Source organism: Coptis chinensis, chromosome 5 (assembly GCF_015680905.1).
Source record: "Coptis chinensis isolate HL-2020 chromosome 5, ASM1568090v1, whole genome shotgun sequence".
NCBI lineage: Eukaryota > Viridiplantae > Streptophyta > Magnoliopsida > Ranunculales > Ranunculaceae > Coptis > Coptis chinensis.
The window spans coordinates 73,840,271-73,856,576 of record NC_141460.1 but is presented as its reverse complement, the minus strand read 5'-3'; the positions used below and the strand labels follow the sequence as shown (position 1 = coordinate 73,856,576).

At 37.2% G+C, this 16,306-nt stretch overlaps 1 pseudogene; it reads left to right on the top strand.

Annotated features, from left to right (window-relative positions):
* The first annotated feature begins 14,638 nt into the window (after positions 1 to 14,638).
* Positions 14,639 to 15,304, top strand: LOC147498829 (large ribosomal subunit protein eL43 pseudogene; annotated as a pseudogene).
* The last annotated feature ends 1,002 nt before the right edge of the window (positions 15,305 to 16,306 follow it).

Below are 16,306 nucleotides of genomic sequence, written 5' to 3'. Positions count from 1 at the left end.
CAAATGTTTCACTCATATAAGGCTTTAGGCTATATTCTCACAGGATTTGTAGAATAAGTACTCTGGCCTAGATTTCAGAAACTTGCTGCTAACAATCATAGATACTCATGTAATATATTTATAGATAGATGCAAAGATTATTACCTACATATTAACCTAAGTTTCTAAAAACTATTCTAATGGAAAAGCTACGTGAGACTTCTAGATTATTAAGAGCATAGAGAAAGAAAATAATACCAATATTCCTAAGTGTATAACATAAACTTTTTATTTTTATTTTTTTAATTTTTGATATTTTAACTAGAAAATAAGTGCATATTATACATATCTATATCCTAACAGATGCCTTAATTACACGTGTTTCTATGCCCCCAAACAAGAAGCATGCTTTATCCTTAAAGTATTTAAAATAAAGAGGGTAGAGAAAATACCATTGAAACGCATGAACTTCAGGAACATCTGCAAAACAAAGTTATAACATACTAATATAGGAAATAAAAACTGACGCAACTCTATAGGAGTTTCACCCGTTATGGGGTAGTAAGAAATTACTTACTTGGGACATAAGCAGACACTAACTGAACTAAAAACTTACCTACACTCCCGCTTAAGCATCATCCTCATTATTTAGAAAGAAATGAGGTTCCTTCACGTCCTGCCATGCCATGATAACTTGTCAGGCTTCACGTCATTTATCATCTACAATCGCTAACTTGTTTAGCGCCACTTGGTCGGATGGGGTGTAGGGGGCAACCAAATGAGGTTGCACCTGCCATCCCGGCCAAGTCATTGCACCGAAGGATCGAATAATAGAATTGGTGGGTCTCATAGTGTCGACCCTAACCCGATCCGTGTAACGGGCACAAAAAACAGGGAAAAAACGTAGCATAATACGGCAAACTAAAACAGGCATAAGAAGATACTTATGCCTCATGTTCTGCGCTCGTTCTAAACTAGACATTAATGTGTTGGGAAGGTTATACAGCGGCCGTCCCTCAGCTAGAGCAAGGAAAACGCTGCAAGTGGCGTCATTCGCAGAAGAAAAATAACACTCTCCTAATATGTTTAGCATTAGAAAGAACATCATCCAGGCCTATTCATCATGGATAGGCTACCAAGGGCGACGTTATATTCCCCTTGGTCCTCTATCTTAAAGATTCCTCCCCCATAATGCTCATGCAAATCCTCATAGTTATAGAGGTACATATTATCTACCAAATAGTCGCATGAGTCTTTTATTTCGGCGGGCATAGCAAGTCCGAGAGCAAAGGCTAAAAAGAACCTGGTAATTTCCATCGTTTTATTCTCGACGGTGAACATCCGGTCTAGTAAAGAACTTACAATTATCATAAAAATAAGATGTATGTGTAGGAGAATAAAGTTCATCTGGACTTAGCATTAGTCATTCCCAACCTGCTTGTATGATCACCTCGCGAAACCAAGCCCCATAGGTGTGACTTTGGAACAATTCTTCAAAAGACTGCTCCAGTATGATATGAGGGGATGTCATCACAAAACTCCTCTCAAGAACAGCCACAACTATCCTGGAACAACCCTCAAAACTGGAAATTTTTTGTTCCCGCAGGGGCCAGGGCGCAGGTGCGCTCCAGCTATGCTTGGTTTGGGTGCAGGGTGTGCTCAGGATGAAACCTGGAATTCCAGTGTTTTGGGCGCAGGTAGCGCTCAGGTGTGGGCTGAAGAGGGTGCAGATCGCGCTCAGGGTAGGATTTTCTCGACAAAGGTGCTAGCGCGGTGGCGCCCCTCCAGAAGGGCGAAAGTCTTCGGGGAGAGCCGATAGGCGAAGTGCGAAGGAAAAATAAGGTAAAGTGGGAGTGAAACGTGAGAGATGAATGTGAGATGTAGTTTGGGTTGTGAGTGTAGAATGAATGCAGTTTTTAAAGGTTTTAAATTGCTACGACGAATCGGGAAGTTACCAAAAAGCTTTAAGGCAATTGCCGGAAATAATAAAATGTCCAAAACCGAAAAACGGAAACAAATCATATTCTTGATTCTAAAACAACTCTAATATCTTTTAGGTTGAATTTAGGATAGAACTTGCCTAACTCATCGAGATTTCATCCTTCCACCATATCTATGCATAGCAATGCCCATACCGACAATATTCTCAATCCTCACTAAAAAATAACTGCTAAAATGGATGATCATATAACGCATTATGATAGGCTAAATAATACCACCTTTAAACAATTTGGGAAGGTGGGATTAATAATAAAAACAATGCATAATCCAAAAATAACCAACTTAAATCGACATTTAATTCAAACAACATAAAACAACCAAATTCAAATTTAATTACTGAACTAATAAACGAAGTAATAAAATAATAAAATACTAAATAACAGTGAAACACAAAATTATTTGGAACACTAGCCATGTGATGAAGAAGGACCCTGAGATGGAGATTGCTTATGGAATGAAGAAGGGCCCGAGCCATCCGTTCTTCGGCGACGACGCTCATGCCGTTCAGACTCATCTGAAACAGAACCCTCCAGGGGTGGCAGGCGTCGTAGAATCTCTACTTGGAACAAGCGCTGTGCTTCCATCTTAGCCTTTATTGCTGTATACTGATCCTGGTGACGTTGGTGGATAGTCTCCATGTTAATCAAGATATCTTCCTGACCTTTTTCGAGTATTTCAAAACTCGTGTTAATGTTTGTTTGTTTATTTCAAACTATAATTTGCCTATGTTGGATATCTTCACAAATAGTGTACATGCAATGCACGCTAGTATGCAACATTGACATGCGTTCTGAATCAGACTCTCCAAGGCATCTTCATCCAACTATGTCATATCTTCCCCTTCCTCATCCGAATCCACCACCCTATCCTCCGACAACATCCAAGTCTTTTGGATACACTCCTTATAACTACTTTCATTTGCATGCAATTTCAACATCACCCGCTCAGTTCTTGGTTTATTCCCCCAAGACAACATTATCTTCGTTATTAAAACAGGAAACGGCGCGGTACTCTTTCCAACTCCTCTAATCATATTTAGCAAAAAATAGAGGATACAGAATTCATACCTCTATTTTTGCAATATCCAGAGAACGTGCAGACATGTGAACCCGATGTCGCTCACTTTCTCCTTCCCAATGACGTTCTTACCAATCCACTGAGCTACAGCCAGTTGGTTGGTTCGCAAAGATGACTGTCGAGCACAATAAGAAGTCGTATTATATTGACCCTCCATGGCGGTGTCGTTCATCAATGCAGGAACTCCAGTATACTGGGACTCCTACATGGTGGCATCCAGGTGGTGTCTAGGCATAATGCCTAAAATTTCAGCCAACCTCTCTCTCGATAATTCCCTCCTAGTCCCAACCACTTTCAGGAAAATTTTCTGATCGTCCAACTCTCTCTTCTTATAGAACTGTTCAACCAAATCAGAGTGGTAGAAATCATGTGTCGAGTACCACAACCGATTCCAACCCCTCTTAATCATCTCGTCACCGTAAAACGGCACGAAGCGGTCGGCATGCTTATTCCGGCAACAACCTTCGTTTTTGAGCCATGATATTTGAGAACGATTTGGTGGTTTATCTGGAATGTGGGAATGGAGTTTGAGACTCCCTTACTAACAAAACAGTAGTGGTGGTGCGGGGGTGTCGATTTGGTTGAGTTTTTGTGTGTTTTCGGTGGTGGAAATTTTTGGGATTGGTGGAGGATTGTTGTGGAGAAGATTTGAAGTTGGAATTGTATTGGGGCGTGTTAGTTTTTAGGTTTCTTTTTATTTTTATTTTTGGTAAGGTTTTTGAATTTGGCAATGGCGGAAATTGGAAAGAATTCGCGTATCTGTTGGAGGAAGGAGACGCACGCATGTGCATTGGGCCCAAGCCCAACTTGATTTTTTTATTTTTGTCAATTTTTTAGCGCAACTTTAAACTAAAATTCCCGCTTCATTACCAGTCCGATTTATGCAAATGAGATATGGAAATGATCAGGAGAGAATTTCCAATCTAATGGTCTATAAAACACTCTATTCCGGCTGTGTATGACATATGAGAAAATGGAAAATACCTCGAAATGCGTGTATAATGTAAGTTATGCGAACGAATGAAATCTAACTTAATAGAAAATGTCAATCCAAATCGTAATATGATTAATGGTCTAAACAACACAACTGTAAAGTTGAACAATCTAGAACGGAAACGAACACCCCACCCCCAAACAAATTTTAGACACCGAGTTGAGAAAATTTGTTTTTAAAAGTAGGTCTTTTAAAGTCAGATTCCCGAGACTTCTTAACTTACTATGTTTGTGATTTTAACAAGTTTTTATTGTTTATGAATAAAATTTAATATAAGAAAAACAAGAAAGCATTAAAAGCATAATCCACACCATAGAAGAACATGACTCGAAAACCGAGAAAACATGCAAGAGTGGAAAATGTGAATTATATTAAACGTGGACTTAGGATCCAGTACTTATAGCCACACACTCCATAAGGAGGGCCCGGTTACCTTAATGGTGTACTTACCAATATATTGAAATGAAAGGAAGCACACCAAACAACAAAATGAGTCGTTTATAGTCAGATACTCGAGACTTGAACAAATAACTGGATATATCTATATCAGGTTCCATATCTTAACAACCTAAAGAGTTGTGGGTCTTTTCATAAATAAATAACATGGAATGCATTCCCAAACAGAATTAAGCACCAAGATTTCCTACGATGCAACCTAGTGGAATGAAAACGAAATCTAATAGACCTCGAACCTAACCGAGCATGCACCTTCTTTTTCATCTCTGAACGAGGGGTTGTCCAAGTGAATGAGTGTGAAAAAATGGATGGTTGTGGAAGATATGGTGGATAAGGATAAGTATTAGAAGGAAAGAATGGAAAGAATGAAAATGTTGGTTTAACACAACCCTCATTCATGGTGTGGGTAGGAAGTGTCTCAATCCTGAAAATGAAGGTGTCCAGTGCCGTTTCCTTGGTAATTATTTTCATATTAGGATGATTTAGAAAATCATTAAGCACAGAAGAAGCAAGAGGGTCAAGTGCAAACCCTAGGTTCCGTTGAAAAGGTGTAGGATAGGGTACATTGATGGAAGGTGAATAATGTGAGGTGGGTGAATGGTTATCAATAGGAGGGGACTCTCGAGGTGGCGAAGAAGAGTTGTAAAAGAGTTGAAGGATATCTTCCTCAATTTCCTCAACGTCCACGGAGTCCTTATTAAAGTTGGAACTTCCAAAGGAAAGGAATTTGTGCATCTGATTATTTGGAAACTTGGTTTTAAAATAATCATGAGCTAAACTCTCGATCATGCTAACCTCTCTATCGATATTGATATCAGGAACCTGTGTGATCTGTTTAAATACATTGACCTCAGCGGAAAGATGGCCAAAAGATAAAGACATCGAACCATCGCGACAATTTATAAGAGCGTTGGCAGTTGCCAAGAAGGGGCGCCCTAAAATGATTGGGACAAATTCATTAGCGACTTCTGCATCGAGGATAACAAAATCCTCAGGATAGTAGAAATCTTGAACCTTAACCAGTGCATTTTCCACTACACCCTTAGGATACTTGATAGACCTATTAGCTAATTGCAATATCATAGTTGTAGGTTGCATTTTTTGTAAACCTATTTGTTTATATAAATAATAAGGGTGTAAGTTAACACTCGCTCCCAGGTCTAATAAAGTAGTGGTCGTGTGAGTATCTCCTAAGGTGCATTGTACAGTAGGACGACCAGGGTGCTTGTACTTCACTATTCCATTATGTTCTGATAAAGTTGGAACATGTTCAGTGAGAAAGGCGTCTTTTGGAATATTTGTCCTACGCCTAGTAGTGCACAACTCCTAAAGAAACTTATTACGTCGAGAAAGGGTAGGTTAATCGTTAGATTTTTGAAAACTTCCATAATCTCGTCAAAGCTTGTATCTCTTTTTAACATTGCTAATTTATGGGGAAACGGTGGTTCCTTACTTTGTTTAGCGTATGGTTCAACTGGATATCTAACCTTTGCTTTTTGTTTCTTAGGTTGTGGTTTAACTGGTACCTCTACAGGGGTAGGATCTTCAGTTTCTGTTTCGGTATCTAGTATAATATCTGGTGTAGGAACTCCTTGTGGGGTAACTATAGACATTGTTACTTTGTTATCCAACACTCTGTCTGAACGGAGAGTGGTGATGGAATTTATCTCTCCTACATTTTCATTTTCGTTACTTGTATTACCGTTTACTTCAAAAGCTGTGTTTGCTGTTTTAAGATTAGGTATTGCTTGTCCTGGAAACACACCTTTGGGTTGTACCTTCTCTTGAGCTAACTGCTGTAAGGAAAGTTGGATGGCTTGTAAAATCTGTTGTTGAGTTTGCATAAAGGTATCAAAGCCGATCCGATTGTCGCGATGGTATTTATTACGTGTTGTGTGACAGGAACTATGTCACGTTGATTATTTATGGGTGGGTTGTGATAGTTATTATTATTAACCGGAACGATACCTTGATTTGCATTATAATTATTATTGTTATAATTATTATAATTATCCTGACCTTGTCCTTGTCGTGGTTGAGCTTGATTATTATAATTATAATTACCCTGACCTTGTCCTTGTCTTGGTGGACCTTGGTTGTAATTGTTTGTTGGCCTATCATTTGGGTTAAACAACCTTGGAGGTTGTTGATTATTTCGCCAACCAAAATTGGGGTTTTGTCGCCAAGCTGCATTAGGTTCGCTATTAATGGAACAAACATTATCTTGTTGTGATTGTTGTTGTTCATATGCGAACGGACAATAGGAATCGGGATGCTCTGGACTCAAACAGAAATTACATGGATTGGAGTTGACATTCATGACGGGGATAGGCATTTGTTGGACATAAATAGCCTCGACCTTTTTAGATAGAGATTCTATTAAATTTTTAAGTTCCAGATCGGGTGTCATCTCAAACATACCGGCGGCTTTAGCTGTTGTAGAAGAACTAGCGGAACGGGAGATATCAACACTACCCCCCCCCCCCCCATGATTATTCCGCTTAGTCTGATCTTCTAAAAATTTATAAGCCTCTGAGGCTCCTTTACTTAAGAAACTACCCCCATTCATTATGTCAAGGACTTCTTTATGGTGGTGTAGAAGTCCTTTGAAAAAGGCATGAACTAACATGTCTTTCGCTAGGTTATGGTGTGGACACTCTATAAGTAAGTCGGTGAAATGATTCCAAGCCTCTGAAAATGATTCATGAGGATTCTGTCGAAAGAAATGAATCTTGGAAAGCATTTCATCGGTCTTCAGTGGTGGATAAAAATGTTCCATAAATAGTTGAACAAGTTTAGCCCACGAGTCCACAGAATTAGGCGCTTGGGCAGTTAACCAAGACGCCACCTTATCGGCTAAAGTAAAGAGAAATACCCTCAGTTTAATTTGTTCAACACCAACCGAAGGATGGTGGAAGGTAGTAAGGACTTGGTCAATCCTACGTATGTGCTGATAAGGTTTTTCATGGTTAAACCTATGAAAAACGGGTAACAAATTAAATATATTTGGGGGGATTCGAAAATCCCCCACTGGGTCTGATAGAACGATGCAAGATTTAGGGCTATCGCTCAAGGCTTTATAAAAGTCTGAGAGAGGAGACTCTCTTTCTTCAGCCATAATCTCAGGTGTGGTGTGTGGTGTGCTAGCTAGAGATAAAGTGAGTGGTATACTAGAAAGGCGTGTTTGTTGACGTTATCGGTTAATTACGTTAGGTGTTTTTCTTCGGCCTGACCTTAATCTCATCCAAGGCTGAGACCAATCTTAATTAAAACAACAACACTCCAAACAATTGTGATATGCTAGTATGAACCTCTAACAGAAGATGCGAGGTGTGGAAGAAAAGAGTGCTTGAAAGTCTCCTTGCTTCGCTTATGAATAGCGTCTTGTTTACACTTGCTCAGTGTATATAACAAGTTAGAACACTGAAAAACTTGAAAGCAATGGAAATTTGAAAAACTGTGGAAATCGGGTCGTTTCAAGAGAGTCTTGCGCTTCGAATATATGCCTAGACAGGTAGGCAGTGGAGCTCAGGCAAAAGTTGGAATTCCAGGTGTGTAAGCACGGGGTGCGCTTGTCTTTTGCCTTGGTAGGGCACAGGTGGCGCTCAAGCAAAATTCGAGATTCCAGGCGTGTGGGCGCAGGGTGTGCTCCACTTTGGCTTTCCCAGGGTGCAGGTGCGCTCCGAGTAATTTTTCGTGGAAACGTGCAAATCTGAAACAGACAACCACAGTGAGAATCCAAACAAGGGTGGGTGGGATATGGGACTTTGAAAAACTATCAAGTCTACAGAAAACAATACTAAAGAGTACTAAGATGGCAGCGGCGCCATTTGATAAACGTAAAAATAATAATTTACTATGAAATGAACATTGAAACTCAAAAAGCAAAAAAACTAAACTAAATTACGCGTTGCTATCAAAGATTTCTATACTCTCAATTCTATCGAAAGCGAGTGGAGTAGAAAGTTCGTTCCACTCTCAGTTCCTTAGTATTGAAGTTTTCTACAATTGACTAGTAATCCAAAGTTTAATGAGAGCAATGGTGGAGGTTTTATACTACGACGTGAATTCGAACGACAAGATATGAATAACGAAACAACATATATAAAGATGTGAACTTTACTACTTTTAATTAACCAATACTTCAAATCTAATTAATGATTAAGAATTGAATATCAACAATTGAAATTAGATCTAATAAATTGAAATGACAAGAATAACTATTTTATTTATCTAACTTAAATGAAGAACAATGATTCAAAGGATTAATCTAAAACAATGAATTGAAACTAATTAATTTAACTAATTGAATTTAAATAAAACTAGATCTAGAAGCTATTTTAATGGCTACTTTTTACTCTAACCTATCTAACTATCTCTAACTTAAGAGCTAAGTCTTATTTTATACAAAAGAGGAGACCAGATCCACAATTTCGTGCATGGGCTGAGGAGCCATGTTTTGGGCCGGAAAATCGAGCCCAAAGCCCAATTTCTTCAGTCCACAGAGCCCGTTTCAGCTGGCTTCGACTTCAGTAAATTTTTCGTCCACTTCTGCTCCTCTGAGTTGGTCAAGGCTTAGACCATTGGAAAGCTCTTTCCGAGCCGGTCGTTTTGATGTAAGGTAGGCCCAATTCCAAGGTCTGAGTCCAAAGATATAGTCTTCGGAAGTTCTGCCGACTTGTGCACTGTTTCTGCCCGTGTTGACTTTTCAGCTTTTGACCGGGCTTTACAAAGGCTTTGTCTCCTTAAATCTTGGCCTTTATCACAGAACTTCTTAGCAACCAACCCTTGCTTCTTTATCTCGCCAAAGTGGCACATTTCTGCACATAATTTACTTTACTGCCTGAAATACATAAAAACACGTAATCAGCATTAACTCTTATTTATTACTCGCATAGTTGGTCTAAAAGTATGATTATTAAGGGGTTAAAACTACAGTTTTAGGCTCTTATCAATATGCTGGTAAGGCTTCTCGTGGTCTAAACCATGAAAAATCGGTAACAAGTTAAATATATTATGGGGAATTCGAAAATCCCCTATTAGGTCTGCAAGAATGATGCACGACTTAGGGCCATCATTTAGGGCTTTATAAAAATCAGAGATAGGAGTCTCTTGTTCTTTAGCCATTGATGCAGGTGTAGTGTGTGAAATTCTAGATAGGCGTGTGGTATTTATGTCTACAAAAAACAAGCCTGATTATACTAGCATTAAAACTCCTCTAACAAAAGAGGCGAGGAGTGGAAGAAGGAGTACCTGAATGCCTTCTTACTACGCGTATGAATAGCGTCTTGTATACGCAATCTCAGTGTATTGAAGAAGTTAGAAACACCGAATAAGTTGAAAAAATGGAAGTTTGGACTGACCTGTGAAAATCGGGCTGCTCCATAAGAGGGCGCAGGGTGAATTTGCATGTGAAGGGAGAAGGTTGCACTCATTCCTGAGGCAATTTTCAGTGAGTTGAGCGCGAGGGGCACTCAAAATTTGCATGTGAAGGGTGCGGGTCGCGCTCAGGTGGAACTCGAGTTATAGTGTTTTGAGCGCAGGTCGCGCTCAAACTTTGCCTTGTATGGGCGCGAGTCGCGCTCTCCAAAAAATTTGAAATTTTTACAGTAGGTTGCTAAGACGTAGTAAGTAGCCTTTACCGTAGTATTCTTCGTTGTGATTCCGCAGACACAAGGGAGGGCGGGTGCGTTCTGAACAAGGCAAAAGGGATGGCGTGTGCCCCTGTGCTTAAAATAGTGAACAGTAACGAAAATATGAGGAAAAAGAATGAAAAATGAAAAGGGTGGGTGGGTAGAGAATGGGGGATTGCCCCTTGGATTCAAGCAATTGAATTCTTGTCTTGAACGAGATTAAGATGGCAGCGGCGCCATTTGATAATCCGTAAAAACTTAACTAGATTACTTTAACATTATTCTTACGGTATCAATTATTTATTTTCTACTCTCACATATATATATTCATGCAATATATAGAGTACGGAATCGTTCCACTCTTAACTCTCTAGACTTAAACGAATTCAACTATTCAATAAAACATTTGCAAATATTAGGCACTTTTAGGATGTAAATTACGTACTTTTATTTATAAAAAATTAAAAATCATAAATATTGTTTATACTAGGCACTTAGTGATAATGGTATTGTTCCCTTCTCCATGATGATATTAGTCTAGAAATCTCACGTAGTACTTGAATTAGGATTTAATTTTTGAAACATAGATTAATACGTAGGTAATAGTCATTGCATCTTTTCACGAACATCTTGCATGAGCATCTTTGATTGTACTTGGCAGTATTTTTTGAGACCTAAGTTAGAGTACTTAATACATGTCCTATGAGCATCTAGCCTAAAAGCCTCATAAGAGTGAAATATCTAAGTGATGACACAAGAGAGAAGTAAATTCCGAGTAGAGAAATCACACATCCACTTGCTTGATCACTACACCATATCCTAAGCGAGAATTTAGGCCCTCTTTTGGATTGATATAGTCAGAAATTCACACCTATATGAAATTTATTATCCGCTAGTGGCCCCACTGAGCTTTTCATTAGCCTTTTCACAAACCACAAATCATTTACCTAATAAAACTAAAGAAAAAATAAAATCAGCCTACTTATCTGGATAAATCTGAGAAATGGGATGAGTGAAGAAAAGAGAAGAGAAATGTAAACACAAATTAGTTAGTTGCTTCAAAAAAGAAAAAGAAAAGAAGTTTCCATCCAAATAAAAGAAAAATAAAATAAAATAAAATAAAAACTCCAAAAATAGAATAAAAGGAGTAAAAAAGCCAAAATAAAAAGGCTAAAGATGGAAACAAAATGTAGAAGCAAAAGAATAAGATTTTTTCTAGTTACATAATATGAAGACCTTATTTTCTCAGACTTGTCTTTTTGAATATCCATTTCCTTCCTTCTTTAACCAATACCTGCGCCCCGTATAACCTAATAAAGACCTCTAGCTCAATTAGGAATAGGTTGGTGTGATAGTAAGTGGTAGATGTGTTTGATTGATCTCGACTTTCTTGGATTGTCATTGAGATTGTGAGAAAATGTGTGCCCACTGCACACTGGAGTTAGCAAACTTGAGTGGAAAAATCAGAGTGTTATGAGCTTTGACGCATTCCTTGTGAGAACCTACTTAGGCACGCTACCCAAAAGTTTCAGAAACGGACCTGTTATTGCATTTCATATCATAGTTCATTGTATAGTTGTTTATCTTAAGATGATTTGATTATTATGCATGTATTAGTTTAAGTTTTAGAATGATCATTCTTGTTTAAATACTAGTGAGATGTATAGATCATTAAGACATAAATAAGGAAACAATAGTTTTATTTCTTAGTCGTTGTAGTATAGATGAAGTTTGTGAGTACCTTCACTGGAAAACTCTCATGAGGCTATAACTCGTCCACTAGGAAATTCCTAGTGGTTTAAGGCCTTGTTGCATATGGTCAATACAATTGCACTTGGCAAAACGAGATTAGTTAGAACTCCATTTTTGGTCACTTATTCTAATTTCTCATATTTACTTGAGGACAAGCAAAATATTGTTTGGGGGTGGTTTGATAAGAGCCCAAAACTGTAGTTTTAACCCCCTTAACAGTATTGTTTTAGACCAATTATGTGATTAATAAGTAAGAGTTAGTACTGATTATCGTGTTTTTGTGTATTTCAGATATTGGAGTCGAATATGTACAGAAATGTGTCCTTTTGTGAGATAAAGGAGCAAGGGTTGGTTGCTAAGAAGTTCTATGATAAAAGGCCAAGATTCAAGGAGAAAAAACCTTCTTAAAGCCGGTCAAAGCTGAAAAGTCAAAGTCAACGCGGGCAAAAACAACACATAAAAGTCAGCAGAACTTCTGAAGGTCGTATCTTTGGACTCCGACCTCGGAATTGGACCTACCTTTTGTCAAAACGACCGGCTCGTAAAGAGATTTCTAATGGTCCAAGCCTCGACCCAATTAAAGGAGCAGAAGTGGGCGAAAAATCCGTAGAAGTCAAATCCAGCTGAAAAGGCCTCTGTAGACTGAAGAAATTGGGTTTTGGGCTCGATTTTTCGGCCCAAAATATGGCTCCTCAGCCCATACACGAAAAAGTAGATCTAGTCTCCTCCATTTGTATGGAGAAGACTTAACTCTGAAAAATACCTGGATCTAGATTAAAAAATTAGGTTAGACTCCATTAATTAGTTCCAATAGCTTGTTTTAGATCTAGTTTTTACCTTCAATTAATTAGTGTTAGAACAAAGTAGATTATTATTTAGAATCACTATTAGTTTTATAATAAAGTATTAATTAGTTTTCATTTCAATTTAGTTATTGATTAAATTCTTATTTAGTTTTAGTTGTTTTAAATTCATAAATTAGGTTGTCTTTATTTTGATTCTTAGACTATTGTTAAAATTAGATTTATAAAGTTTAAATTAGTTATTAAATTATGACTTGTTATTATTGTTCTTGTGTTGGGAATGATAGTATAATGATATTAGACTAATCTCCCTATTAGAGGGAGTGATTATGAAGCCTAATGATGAATAGATTGTTTAGTAGAATTGTTTAATTGTGTATGTATTTCAATGAGTTTAGTTTATTATATGACTTCCAAAATAAGCATATAGTAAATTAAACTAGAGATTATTATAATTAAATCGAGAGACTTGATTGTAATAATCCTACATGCTAGTAATAATGACTATAGAGATGTAGGTTGTTGCTAGGGATGATAAAGGTTGAGCTTTTAGGTTGAATCATTGCGTGAAAAATCTAAATATGATCTCTTTTCAATGAATAATTTGATTCTTGCATGAAACTAGTCATTAGGTGGATTAATTACTTTTTCTATAACTTTCTCTTCCATCAAAACCCTATTTTTATTAGTTTAGTTCATTTAGATTTATTTGAATCCATCATATAATCGTAGAATAGAAATTTTACATCACACATTACTCTCACCATTGTTCTTTGTGTTTGATTAGTTGAATTCGTTTAAGTCTAGAGAGTTAAGAGTTGAACGATGAAGCATTGACCAAAATATCGCCGATATATCCGATATATCCGATATATATCGGTATTTTGGTACACCGACATCGATATTTCCGATATATATCCACCGAATATAGAACCCTTTTTTCCCCGATATATATCGAATTTCCGATATAAAACTTTATATCGCCGATATAATCGATATATTCGATATTTACGATATATATCGGTTGACTTTTTGACCATTTTTTAATGTAAATCCGATATTTCCAATATATTTTTGATATATTTCCGATATTTTAAATAGTTTGGACTGGTCACTAAAAAATGGATATATCCGATATATCCGATATATATCGGTTTTTGGGTACACCGATATATTTATCGATATCGATATTTTGGGCCTTGTGATGAAGTACTCTATATATTACATGAACATATATGTGAGAGTAGAAAATAAATAATTAATACCATAAGAATGAAGTTAGAGTAATCTAGTTGAGTTTTTACAGGTTGTCAATGCATCACTAACTATTTGTGTTTATGGAGGTGCTCACTAGTTTGTGGAGGTGCTCATGTCATTGCTTTGAGTAGAGAAGATGGAAAAATATTAAGTTGGGGTAGAGGAACAAGTGGACAATTGAGTCATGGAGATAACACTTGCTCATTGCTTTATTTACTGTGTTTCTTTGTTTTTTATATAACACTTGTGTTTAATGGACTTGGGTGTTTTTTTGTGTTTTAGATACTGGAAGAGATTTTATTTGTGCAGATGGAGCATTTAGGCAACTTGGGCATGGAGATTTTCAATCACAGTGTTTACCTATTGAAATTATGTATTTCAGGTCTAGGCCTATTGAACAGATAACCTGTGGAATGTGTCGTACACTTGTTTGACTTAAAGGTGAACATCTAGTTATTAATTTTCCTTTTTTGAGTGATAACTGAGAAAGACTTGTTACATTTGCGTTACTTGAATACCTTAAGAGTCATGACAATGGTTTTTAGTCTCTTTCTTTTCCTTTTCTCGCTAACCCCTGAATCTTGTTTCTGTTGTATCAGGACTGTTGGTGGGCTCCCTCATTATGGTGTGGTGAAGGAAGACTATCTGCTGATCAAGGGATCTACTGATCAACTATCTGTTGATCCCATTGTGAAGGAAGACTATCTGATCAGTTGCAGCTGTACTCAGTCGATATAAGAGCTACCATAAGTCCATTATGACTAGCCTCCATCTCCAGCAGAAAAAAAAAAACAAAACTCTGCAACATAAAAAAAAAACTAGCCTCCATCTCTAACAATGACTAAGCGGGCAAAGAAGGCAGGTATCGTCGGAAAATATGGTACCCGTTATGGTGCAAGTTTGCGAAAGCAGATTACGAAGATGGAAGTTAGTCAGCATGCAAAGTACTTCTGCGAGTTTTGCGGCAAATATGCTATGAAGAGAAAGGTTGTTGGAATTTGGGGTTGCAAGGAGTACAATCCGGCCAGTGCTCTAACTGTCAGGAGTACAATCCGGAAGTTGAGGGAGCAGACAGAGGGATAAATCTTATTGGACCATTTGGTTACACTATGATTTGAGATTCCTTGTTTTAATTAGTTTTGCTCTGTTGTTTTGGGATGCTATTAGACTAACTTGATTTAGCCGATTACCAGACTTGCAGATCAAGTAAAAGTGTTATTTTGTTAAAGATCAACGTTGATATAATCCTATTGAACTGCTGTTGGTGGGTATTAATTGTAAGAGTTGTTTTTTGGATTATTTGACATGTGGTCAGTCATTTTACTGGTGATAGAGTTTTATATTGTTTCCTATTATTTTGAATATGGATTTGAATGTTTTAAGATTATTCAGGAAGCACATCATTGTATGATGTCATGATGTTCTCCAGACTTTGGAAGGTTACACCATGTGCTTTTTCATGAAGTGCTATATGGATAGACTCATTTGATTTAACCATAGTGTGAATGATTCACCTATTGGTTTTAGTTCAGCTTCACATCCACAATGGAACTTCTTAGACTTTAGTTCTGACAGGGGCAAAGATTTCTGACAAAAAAAATGAACTTCACAGAAAAAGTGAAATTTTTTGACAGGTTCCAAAATGAACTTCACAGAACAAAGTTATGACAGGTTCCATTTAACATAAGGCCCCCTTAACATAAACATGACTCTCAGACCAGAAAGAATACCACTGTGAAGGATGACAACTCTTAATCTAGCGCAAAACAATATTTTTATATCTTGGCCTCCTAAGGCAGTCTAAGCTAAAACATCCAAATCAGATTCCAAAATTTGAAAATCTATCAAAACATATTCAAATTCAAATCTAACACACAATACTAGCATGCAAATCAACAAACAAACAGTCATGGATTAAGCTAAAAAAATTAAAATGAAGAAAATCTATAAAAGTGAAAAATGAACTCACCCCCATTAAATTAACACCAAGATGAATACTAAGCTCCATGAAAAGCTCGCCAAGGGAATTTTATCAATATTCTCAAAGCCCATGGGAATACGCAAAATCAATATTTTCAAACCCCACGGACCTTGAGAATACGCAAGATCTTGCTACCAGTGACACTTATGATTTGAGCAATACTGTGAGAATCACATAGAGACAATTTTCAAAAAGAATTAGTACTAACAGCTAACAGTTTCAAGCTAACAAAAATATCAATTTCAAGTTAACAGCTAACAGTTTCAAGCTCAAACACAAGATTTCACTACATTAAACAAACAATGAACTACAAAAGAGAAACACAAGCTTCAACAATCAACAGTCTAATATAGAAAATACAAGCTTCAATCAT